This window comes from Protopterus annectens, chromosome 9.part0, assembly GCF_019279795.1.
Source record: "Protopterus annectens isolate FY-2018-M chromosome 9.part0, PAN1.0, whole genome shotgun sequence".
NCBI lineage: Eukaryota > Metazoa > Chordata > Ceratodontiformes > Protopteridae > Protopterus > Protopterus annectens.
Genome location: NC_056743.1, coordinates 932,397,062 through 932,409,079, shown reverse-complemented (window position 1 = coordinate 932,409,079; position 12,018 = coordinate 932,397,062). Strand labels below are relative to the sequence as shown.

The window sequence follows — 12,018 nt, the reverse complement described above, 5'->3', positions numbered from 1 at the left end:
TAATTTTGCTAGGCCTTTGAAGTAAGCTGTTAAATGCTCTTGTTTCTCTTCTGTGAGGAAAGCCATTTGTAGCTGTGTGTCCAGCTTTGCTCCTAGAAAAATAATCTCTTGGGATGGCAGTAATCTTGATTTTTGAATGCTGACTGTGTATCCCAAAGCCTGCAGCAATTGAATGACATAGTCCAAGTGTTTTATCAAGGTCTGTTTGCTGTCTGCTTGTATTAGGCAGTCGTCCAGGTAAGGGTATATTTGAATCCCCTGGAGTCTGCAATGTGCCACTACTGATGCCAGGCATTTCGTGAATACTCTGGGTGCAGTAGATAAGCCAAACGGCAATGCTGAGAATTGATAGTGCTCTGTTCCTGCAAGAAATCTGAGGTATCTTCTGCAACTGTGTCTGATAGGGACATGCAGGTATGCCTCCTTGAGGTCCAGAGTAACCAGCCAAGACCCTTGCCCAGCATGGGAAGAAGTTGCTGTAACGTCAGCATCTTGAATTTTGGCACCATGAGAAAAGTATTTAGAACGGACAAGTCCAATATAGGCCTCCATTGTTTTTCTTTTCTTGGAACAAGGAACAGTCTTGAATAAAATCCCTGGCCTTGTTCCTGAGGAGGAACCTTCTCTATTGCTTTTATTTGTAACAGCTTTGAGACTTCTATGAGTGCCTCTGCCCTTTGATTTTGTGGCAGGTTTGGCATGCCTTGTCCCGTTGGTAAGGTATGGAAGTGGAACCTGTAACCTCTGTCTATTATGTCCAGAATCCAAATGTCCTTTGTTATAATGTGCCAGTTTTTTGAGAAGAGAGATAATTTTCCGCCTAGAGGTGCTTCTCTTTGAGCCTTGGTAGGCGGAGTGAGAGGTAAGTCATTGTGATTGTCCCTGTGGTGCAGGTGAACTACCTGTGCCACTTCTCTGATTTTGTGGTTGCCAGTGGCGTCCCCTGTAGGAGCCTCAGTATTGCCCTCTACCTCGAGCACGCCTGTTCTTTCCCCTATGAAACTTGTTAGAGTCTGGAAAGGACCAATTCTTTGAAGGCCAATTCCTGCTGAACCTTGGTGGCTGAACCTGGAGGAAATCCTTTACTGTCTGTACTGATTTTGCCTTCTCCTCAATAGATTTCAACACATCCTGAGCATTAGTACCAAAAAGCTTCTGTTTATCCAGAGGTGCGTCCAGGAGCTTTACTTTAACATGATCCGGCAGTGGCTGTTCTTTCAACCAAGCATGTCTACGGATAACAGCCCCTGTCATAGCTGCCCTACATGAAGCCTCCAATGCATCATAACCACACTGAAGAAAATGATTACTAACCTGCTGAGTATTATGGACCAAATCCTGCAATGCCTTTCTATCTATAGGCTCAGGAGAGGCTAGCTTTTTCTGCAAATCATCCAGTAAATAATCCTGGTACTGAAACATATGAAAAAGGCAGTTAAGTGACCTCATGGCAAGGGTGGAAGAGGTATAAACTTTTTTACGCCATCTCTCCAGGGACCTTGCTTCCCTGTCAGCTGGCAGTGGATTCCTGGCTGAGGAGGTAGCCACTCCTCTGGGGCCCTGTGAAATAGTTTCTAGAGCCACAGAGTGGGCCTTAAAGAGATGCTTGTGAGTGTCAGGGACCCGATAATATCTGTCTGGCTTGACAGGAGCAGGAGGGAGAGAATCAGGGGAAGCACTGGAGTCGGAGAATACATCATCCAGGACATCCAAAACTGGAGGGATAGCTAAAGGTCTGTGCTGGGGTAACTTAAGGAAGGTACGTAGCCTTTTCCTAGAATCAGAAAATTCCTGACCCTGCCACTTGAAATGTTCCCTCATGGAGTGGAGGACTTCACCGAAAGAAAAATCCTCTGGAGGAGAGGCAGAGGGAATTGATTCCTCAGCATCAGAGTCCTCATAGGCCTGGAAGGATTCTTCTTGGGTATCTGAATGCTCTGAATCCCCAGAGGCTTCATCTGAAGAGAGGTTGTCTGCCTGCTCAGTTCTAGGCTTTTTTTCTGCAGGCGGCTGAGAACCTCTGTCTGGGTGAGGCTGAGACCCCCTGATAAGAGAGATTAGATCTGCAGCCAGAGACATGATCTGTCTATCAGAAGAAGGGGCCTGAGAAGTAGGTTTAGGATGGGCCTTGGCCTGGCTGGCGGCCTTAGCACGTGCAAAGGCCGACATGGATACAGGAGGCCTAGCTGCCCCACGTGCAGGGGTAACTTTGTCAACGGCAATGGTGTCGGGTAGATCCAGAACTTCGGTTTCTGGAGGAAAATCAACAACTGGCACCGGTGTAGTCTCCAGGACCGAGGAACGTGTTAACGCGGTGTCGTCGGCCTGGAGCGGTTGAATTACCGCTTCCGAAGGGACCGAAGCACTCGCGGAGGGCTTAGGCGTTATATCGGTGGAAGACGCGGGCCGAGGATGTCAGTCCTGGTCCTTTCGTTTTTTGGTAGTTTGTGCTGTCGGTTGTTCCGACGGCATGTTGTAAGCGTAGGAGTCGCCAAAAAAGTCTTCGTCAAATTCTGCCCAGCGCCTGAGAGTGCGCTTATTAAAGCAAGCACAGGCAGCACAGGCCGAGACGTCGTGGTCTGGGCCCAGGCAAGGGAGGCAGTAAGAATGGAAGTCCTTATGAGGTATTTGTTTACCACAAGACAAACAATTATTAACTTTCTCAATTTGTTCTGACATCGGCTGAGGCAAGAAAAAATGATCCCCAATGGGGTACTTAGCTTTTAGATGAGTTTGGTAACTGAAAACACAGGAGCTGACCGACCGGCACTTGCGAACTGCTTCTGCTTCGGGCACCGCGCGGCAAGAAAGACTGAAGAAGATGGCGTCGGCTGATGCCTTTATACTCCAGCCGCTCTGACGTCGGGGAGGAGGCGACATCGGCCGACGCCGGTCCCAGGAATCTGGCCGACCGAAGGGCTGCCTGAGGCAGGACAACCCATATGTCAGGACTGCAGTTGCATTCTTGAAGGACATCAATATTGACTGCTAGAGGAGCTCCAATAGTAATAAAAGAGGAAGAAAGAAAATAATGATAGATTTGTGGTAGTAAGGGATTACTGGCAAGGGAGGAGGATTACTTTGGCATGTATTTATATTCCTCCTAAAACTGCTGCTATGGAGCTTAAGAGAATACTTGGAGAAATAAGCTTTCAGCAGGGATTATTATTTATGGGTGGGGACTTGGACCTGATTTGCAATAGAGAGAAAGTATCTGGAGTCCTAAAAGGGAAATATGACAAAAGCGGGCAGATTTCTTTAGAAATATGAGAATATTTGGTAAGGATAATATGGAATCAGTAGTAGGAATACAAAGAGAATTCACACATTATTCTTCAAGGTACAATAATTGGGCTAGACTGGACAGATATTATATTTCATAAGAGCATGTATATTTAATTGAAAGCTTTGACACACCCAATTAACTATTTCAGATCATGCAAGAATAAAAAAGTAAGATTAAAATGCAGGGTAACTATGCAAAAATGAGACACTGGCATTTCCTACTTATGTGTTAAAGAGACAAATGTTTAAGGAATGGGTAGTAGAAACAATTCAGGAGTTAAGGAAGATTGAAATATCTTCAGAAAAGACATGTAGTAAGTGGGATAAAATTAAAACTGACCTTAAAAATCATGGTATGAATAACAGAGACAGAGATGCATGGAAAAAAAAAATAATAAATATTATTTTAGAGGTGCTGACAAAGGGATACGTACTTCAAAATAAAGGGACTCTCATAGAATAAGAAAAGGTGCAACTGTAGAATTCTAAAAGGAAAATAAGGAAGTGTTTGGACAAAATGCAGTATTTACAAAGGTTTCTACTAAGCAACTATTTTTGATAACTCCAGAGTACAAAAACTTTTTGCACAATGACTTAGGCAACAGAAAATGGGAAGGGTTGTCACCAAACTTAGGGAGATATTAAGGAAATTTTAATAAAAAAATTGTACAAAGCAGAGAAATGTGAAAACCAAGAACATGTTTAACAGTATTTTAATGGCTGGGGGGTTGTTTCAGCATCTTGGAAGATAGCTGCGGGTGCCTTTATTACCAAAAAGGGTAAAGACGATTTAGAACAGTGGTGCATAATGTCCGGCCCAGGGGTCAAATCCGGCCCGTGATGCAACACCATCTGGCTCCCAGATAGTAACTAAATTTTTTTTAAAAAAAGTGAAAAAATGCTATGCCTTACTCCAGTCATGAAAACTTTCCAGCATGTGCTTACTTACCTAACTGACTGCAGTTGCGCACACCTCTAATTTTAGCGGCGGAAGTAACTATTCTTTGTTGTTTATAATTTGTAGTCTGTAAACAGTAGTAACTTTCTGCAAGAGTCTGTAATAAGTCATGGCTGCAAGCCAGAATAAAGTTAAACGCAAAGCTGATGTAGAAAACAGGTAATTTCATGAATGCTGTCTTAAGTAAAAATGACAGTCATCTGTACCTATTGTTAACTCGTAACCACTTACTATGTTTTGAGGTGGCCTGCATATGCATAAAGAATTCATGCAGTGGCCCTCCTCACAAAAAGGTTGTGCACCATTGCTTTAGACCCAGCTTCATACAGACTAATTTCAATTTTAAACCATAATTAGAAAATTACTAGCAGAGAAAATACCAAAAGTATTGTCAATGATATGATTAAATCAATGTGGTTTTGTGGAGGAGAGGCAAACATTTAACATTAACAGAACAAAAATGATCAAAACGGAAAGAGAATATAAGTAAATGCTGCTAATGGTGGTGGGTCTTGACAAAAAGAAAGCTTCTGATCGAGTCAGCTGGGATTTTATAAGAACAGTAATGGTAACATTTGCATTCCTTGATAGCAAAATACAGCTAATCAGAAGGATATATAAATAGTTGGAGACAAGAATTTGAACAGAGGAACCAGGCAAGAGTACCCTCTATCTCCTTTGTTAATATCTGTATTTATATTTAGAGTCACTGAAAAAGAAAATAAGGAATCCACAAATTCAAGGATGTAAATCTCATGATAATCAATTCAAGTTGCTTTCTTTACAGAAGATATCTTGCACTTGATAAATCAAGAAAAAGTACAGTTTTGTACCTACCATAAATGTAGATGTTCGAAGATCCACATTGCTGCAGTCCTAACACTTGGGTAGTCCGCTGTCCCAGTCGGCCCGAATACCAAAGTATAAGGCTGACGTCGGTCAAGGCGCATTTGTCTGACATCAGGACGTCAGGGTACAAATGCGCATGACCGACGTCATATCCTCAGTCTTTTCTTGCCCCAGATGTCAGAAGACCCTAAAAAGATAAGGCCAAAACCCAAAAAACACCAAAACACTCCTGTGCCTAAAATATGTACAATATATACAAATGTACAAAAAATAGAACCTCACCCACACAACCACCCCTAAACACAGAGGGAAGGAGGGAGGAATTGGACTGCAGCAATGTGGATCTTGAACATCTACATTTATGGTAGGTACAAAACTGTACTATGTTCTTCATCTCACATTGCTGCAGTCCTAACACTTGGGTAGAATCCCAAAGCAGAGGTAAGGGAGGATGGCTAAACTATAATGAAGCAGGAGCTGCCAAAATGCCCTGCAACACAGCAGTGGCAAAACCAGCCCTGGACTTAGAATAGAGAGGAAGGTGGTAATGCTTGGAGAAAGTATGCACTGAACTCCAAGTAGCTGCCTCCAAAATATCCTTAGTTGCCACCCCTTAAAAATGCTGTTGAAGTGGCAGTAGCCCTAGTGGAATGAGGCCTAATCCCAGCTGGAATCTCCTTGCCATGATGGGAGTAACAGAATGCAATGCAAAACCCAATCCACTTAGATATAGTTTGTTTTGACACAGGCTTGCCCTGAGAACTCAAAGCAAAAGAAACAAACAACTGCTGAGACTGCCTAAAATCCCTAGTCCTGCTTAAATAATAACGCAACTGCCTGTGTACATCTAAAGTGTGCAAAATCTTTTCCCCCCTATTTTGGGGATCTGCATAAAAGGTAGGCAAATGAATAGTTTGGTTTAAAGCCACACTAGAAACCACCTTAGGCATAAATGAAGGATTAGTACGTAATGATACCCTATCCTTATGAAAAATCAAAAAAGGCTCCACCGCCATAAGGGCCTGCAATTCAGAAACCCTTCTTGCAGAAGTAATGGCCAACAAAAAAGCAGTCTTCCATGGCAAGTATTTCAACTCAGCAGTAGCCGCAGGCTCAAAAGGTTGTAGAGTAAGTTTCTCCAACACAAAATTGAGGTCCCAAGCAGGAGTAGGAGCTCTGTGGGGGTCTTATATTCTTTGCCCCTCTAAGAAATTGCTTGAACAAAGGATGAGAAAACAATGGTGGGTCACAATCATAGTGAGCTGAAATTGCTGCAGCATGAATCTTAATGGAAGAGAAAGACAAACCTTTGTCCAATAGCTCAGTAAGATATTGCAGAGCCACACTCAAATTAGGCTCAGAAACATCCAAATCCTTTGCTGCACTCCAAAATAAAAATCTCTTCCATTTTTCTGCATACACTTTACGTGTACTAGGTCTTCTGGCTTCCATAATCACATTCAAAACTTGTTGAGGAAGTTGAGACCTGCTGTGGTTCAAAACAGAATATGCCAGGCTGTTAGATGAAGAGAGTGAAGCTTGACATTGAGTAGATGACCGTCCCTCTGAGACAAAAGGTGTGGAATTAAAGGTAAAGGCCATGGAGGCTTTCTTACCAGATTCCTCAGTAATGGGTACCAGTGTTGCCGAGGCCAATCTGGAGCTATCAAAATCATCCTTGGCTTGTCTTGTCCGACCTTTAGGAGTACCTTTGGGAGGAGAGGCAGAGGTGGAAAGGCATACACATGAAGATTTTCCCAACTGAACGAAAGAGCATCCACTTTCCAAGCTGTGTGATGAAAACTTTCGTGCAAAACTTTGGCAGCTGGTGGTTTAGTGGAGAAGCGAACAGATCTATGTCTGGAGTTCCCCATGACACTGTCAATTTTGAAATACATGAAGATCCAGTTTCCACTCGTGGGGATCCATGATTTGCCTGCTTAACACATCTGCTAAGGAGTTCTGTGCTCCTGGCAGAAACCTTGCTTGAAGAGTAAGCTGCAAGCTGAGCGCAGTCTCCCACAAAATCATTGCTTGCCTGCATAGAGGATAAGAATGTGTTCCCCCTTGCTTGTTGATATACCACATGACAGTTGTGTTGTCTGTTAGAATCACCACCTGCCCTGGAAGAAGTAACTCCTTGAAAGCCATCAATGCAAACTGGACTGCTAACATCTCCTTCATGTTGATATGTAGATGCTGTAGTCTGGCAGGCCACTTGTCTTGTATCCACTTTCCATTCAGATGAGCTCCCCAAGCTATGTCTGAGGCATCTGTCGTTAGAATCTGACTCGCCTCTGGCCGGGTCACAGAGAGTCCCTTGTTTAGGTGACATTCCTGAGCCCACCACAAAAATTCCTTTTGAATGCAAGGTATTATTTGAATGACAGTGTCCAGATCCTGGCAGTGCTGTGTCCATACATTTCTGAGATACCATTGTAGCTTCCTCATATGCAGTTTGGCATTGGGAAGCACCAGAATACAAGATGCCATGAACCCTAATGCTTGAAGGACTGTCCTTGCAGTCAGCACGGACTGATGAGATAGTTGATGGAAGTAAAGGGATAGACTCTTTTGTTTGTCCGGGGTTAAAAAGGCCATCTGGGCTGCTGTATTCAGTCTCACACCCAGAAAGCACAAGTCTTGAGAGGGTACTAGACTGGACTTTATTTCGTTCACAGAATACCCCAGGCATCTTAGCACTGCTATCACATATTCCAGATGCTGAAGAAGCTCGTCCTTTTCTTGAGCCAGAATCAGACAGTCGTCCAAGTAAGGATAGATTTGTATTCCTTTTAGCCTGAAAAAAGCTACAACTGGAGCCAGAACTTTTGTGAATACTCTGGGCGCAGTAGATAAGCCAAAGGGCAATGCAGAGAACTGATAATGGGAATTTCCAGCTCGGAAACGCAGATACTTCCTGCAACTGAGTCTGATAGGCACATGAAGGTAAGCCTCCTTGAGATCTAAAGTTACCATCCAGTGATCTTTGCCCAGCAGAGGTAAAAGCTGTTGTAACGTCAACATTTTGAACTTGGGAATGTCCAAATAAGTGTTGAGGGTTGACAAATCCAAAATTGGTCTCCACGTGTTCCCCTTTTTTGGTACTAGGAACAGGCGAGAATAAAATCCTAGGCCCCTTTCTGGCACAGGAACCGGCTGAATGGCCCCTATCTGGAGCAACAGAGAAATTTGCTTGTGAGCCTCTTTTCTTTGTATAGGAGGAATGTCTGGCATGCCTTTTAAAGGAGGCAAGGTATGGAAATAAAACCTGTAACCGTGGTGAATGATATCCAATACCCATCTGTCTTGGGTAATAACACTCCAGTTTTCTTTGAAAAGTGCCAGCCTTCCTCCCAAAGGTGCTGCCAGGCGAGAAGGCTCTGGCAGCTGAAAAGGCAAGTCATTGGGTCTGCTTACGAAAGGACTGACCCCTGCCCTCACCAGAAGACTGGGCAGGCGAACTGCCTGTTCTAGGCCTAAAAGAACCTTGAGCTCTGCCCCTACCACGTCTAGATCTACCCCTAGACTGAGAATCATAAGAAGGATAAGTCCACCCCTTAGTAGGCCAATTTCTACTAAACTTTGGAGGCTGAACCTGCAAAAAATCTTTAACAGTCTGCATAGACTTAGCCTTGTCCTCCATTTTCTTTAAAACTGCATCCACAGGCGCACCAAATAACACATCAGATTGTAAAGGAGCATCTAAAATCCTTGTCTTTACATGTTCAGCTAAATTCTGATCCCCGAGCCAGGCGTGCCTGCGAAGAACAGAACCAGTGGCTGCTACCCTCGAAGAGGCCTGTACAGCATCAAAGCCACATTGCAAGGAATGCTTACCCACCTGTTCCGAAACATGAACTAAATCCTGCAACTCTTTACACTCAATACCTTCCACCAGAGCATCTACCTTAGACTTCAATTGTGAAAGGAGATAATTTTGGTATTTCAACATGTGAAACTGGCAATTCAAAGCCCTCATGGCTAAAGTGGAAGAAGTATACACCTTTTTCCCCCATCTATCCAAAGCCCTTGCCTCTTTATCAGAAGGAACAGGATTTTTAACAACAGAAGCCTTAACACCTTTAGGGCCCTGAGAAACAGTTTCTGGGTCTGCCCTAGGACTCTTAAAAAGATACTTATGAGCTTCAGGCACCCTATAATACCTGTCCGGTTTAACTGGGGCAGGAGGCAAAGAATCAGGGTTCAGGGAAGCCTCCGCAAAAATATCCTCTACCACGTCCAGAACAGGAGGTATAGCTAAAGGCCTATGCTGGGGTAGAAACAAAAATTCCCTAAGCCTTTTCCTAGAATCAGAGAAATCTTGACCTTCCCATTTAAAATGCTCCCTCATGGAATGAAGGGTCTCTGAAAAAGAAAAATCCTCAGGAGGAGAAGCCGAAGGTGTAGAGTCATCTACATCAGAATCAGAATAAGGAGGATACTCCTGCAAGTCTTCAGTCGAAGACTCAGAAGCCTCTGAACACTGCTCAAAACTCTCAAGCTCAGGTTCCACCCTAGGCCTCTTATCAGGGGGGGTATAGAACCTCTAATCATAGTAATCAAATCTTCTGCCATTTTAAGCATATGTTTCTTAGGCAGAGACCCTGAAGAACTAGGGGAGACCCCCACTGAAGTTAACCCTGGCCTGCCTCTAGAAGGAGCCTTGGAAACAGAAGGAGGGCCTAACCACCTTAGGAAGGGAGGGGAGAACAGCTACCTGAGAAGCCCCTTCAGCCTGGCCTACCTCCTGAGAGGACACATCTTGTAACAGTAAAGTCTCTCCCTGAGAATCCAAAGGAACTTCTGGTAGAACCACCGGCTCCACGAGCCCTCTAAAGAACCCGCATGTGGGACAGACGGTCCTTCCGCCCTAGGCTTCACTGCTTTGTCCTTGCGCTTTTTAGTCGAAGCGGGCGTCGGAGCATCCGTCGGCATGTTGTAATTACAACGCTTCCCAAAACTAACCTGGCACAATCTAATCTTCTCTTAATAGTGCGTTTGTTAAATCTAGCACAAGAGCGACAGCCAACAACGTCGTGCTCAGGCCCTAAGCAAGGTATACACAATGTATGGTAATCTCTATGAGGTATCTGTTTCCCACAAGAAATACAGTTATTCACTTTTTCTGACATCCGGTTAAATACTGAGGCAAGAAAAACCAAAATATTCCCAACGGGTACTTAGCCAACTTTGATTCGGTCTGAAACTCCGACTTCAGAAAATTTCAGAACGCCAACCTGCACTCGCAATACTGCTTCTGCATCGGACCATGCGGCAAAAAAGACTGAGGATATGACGTCGGTCATGCGCATTTGTACCCTGACGTCCTGATGTCAGACAAATGCGCCTTGACCGACGTCAGCCTTATACTTTGGTATTCGGGCCGACTGGGACAGCGGACTACCCAAGTGTTAGGACTGCAGCAATGTGAGATGAAGAACATCATTGAGGAACATTGTGAGACAGACTGCTTTGTTACAATTAATGACGACTAAAACTTTACATACCAAGGTCAAAAAGTACCTCCACAACCTGTCTGCTGGATGGGTTTGTCTCAGCAAAGGCTGATTTCTGGACGCATCCTCAACACCTGTTAATCTGCACATTGTGGTTGGGAATGTACAGCCCATGGGCTGACTTAAGATATTTAACTTTCATTCTCCCCAAATCCAAGCTTCAGGAAGTATTTATCTGAAAAAACTTAACTCAGGATATAGAGTACACTCCGCATTTCAAAATCAGCACCTGTCACAGCTGATGGTCCACAAGAAAAAATGACCCTGCATAAGATGGCTAATTCCTATCTGTTCAGTGAAATGTGACCTGCAATTTATCACAGGATTCTCAAGCATACATCATGGCAATTGGGGTGCTGGAAGAAGTGGTGGTAGAACTTTTAAAAGAGTATTCGTAGAAATCTCAGTACCCCATTATCTGCACCCTGAGCCTTTCCAGTGCAGAAACCTGGAATTCCCATAAGCAGACCAAAATTAATCACAGTCTCTGAAGGATAGGACCTTTACAGGGGACAGAATAACTCAAGCATGAAAAACCATGAAGATTAAGGTAACCTGGCTGATGAAAGCATCTTTCTGCATGGCAACAAACTCAGTATAATCATCCATGTCATCAGGCAATGACTTGACTAACCATTCCAGAAAGTGCTCCAAGGTGTTAATGTATACTGGTGAGCAGTGTGAGACATGGCAGTTGGCTAGCTTTTTAATTAATTCAGTCATGAGCCTAGAAAGTTTCAAGAGTTCACTTTGGAAAATGAAGGGATTCACTTGACGGCACTGCTGAAGAAAGGTCTTTCTCAACAACTTCATAAGTGCCCTCTTTGGTAGTTTGCATAGTCTTAGATGGATTTTTAAATAACGGAATTTCAGCAGGATCTCATTCTGCATGTTTTTTTTTTTAAAGGGAAAAAATGCAAAATTCAAGTATTAACCGCTATTCATACAACAATAAATGGGATCTATCACGTATCACAACTTCCAGATGACTGAATATGCCATCCCCAGTAGCCCTTCCAGCCTGCAAGACTGGGGGATATTCACTGCCCTATCAATGAAGGTTCTACTAGTGCATCAAATACCTTCCTTCACTGAAAAATGGTGTGCTTTAGACCTTTCAGTTTTCAATACCCATGGGACTATGAAGCATAAAACAATTACGGTGATTCACCTTGCTATAAAGTCCCATGGGTCATTTGTCAATGAATGCTTCAGAGACCCGTTTTGTACCAGGTTTCCTCTGCTTTGCCCTCCAGATCCTCACACACTGCATCAGTCTTGGCTTTCCATATGGGTGACAACTAAGAGAAGCACTAGGTGTCCACCCCATGGTATAAGAGTTTATTAAGCCTACACTGCCATGTTCAACTTGCACAGAGAGCCAAGACAGATTTAGCATGCAGACGT

General features: G+C 43.8%; 1 protein-coding gene across 1 annotated transcript in view; it reads right to left on the bottom strand.

Annotated features, from left to right (window-relative positions):
• TIMELESS (timeless circadian regulator) overlaps nt 1–12,018 on the bottom strand; it is a 955,757-nt gene that overhangs the window by 443,420 nt on the left and 500,319 nt on the right. The gene's annotated exons all lie outside the window — the stretch shown is intronic.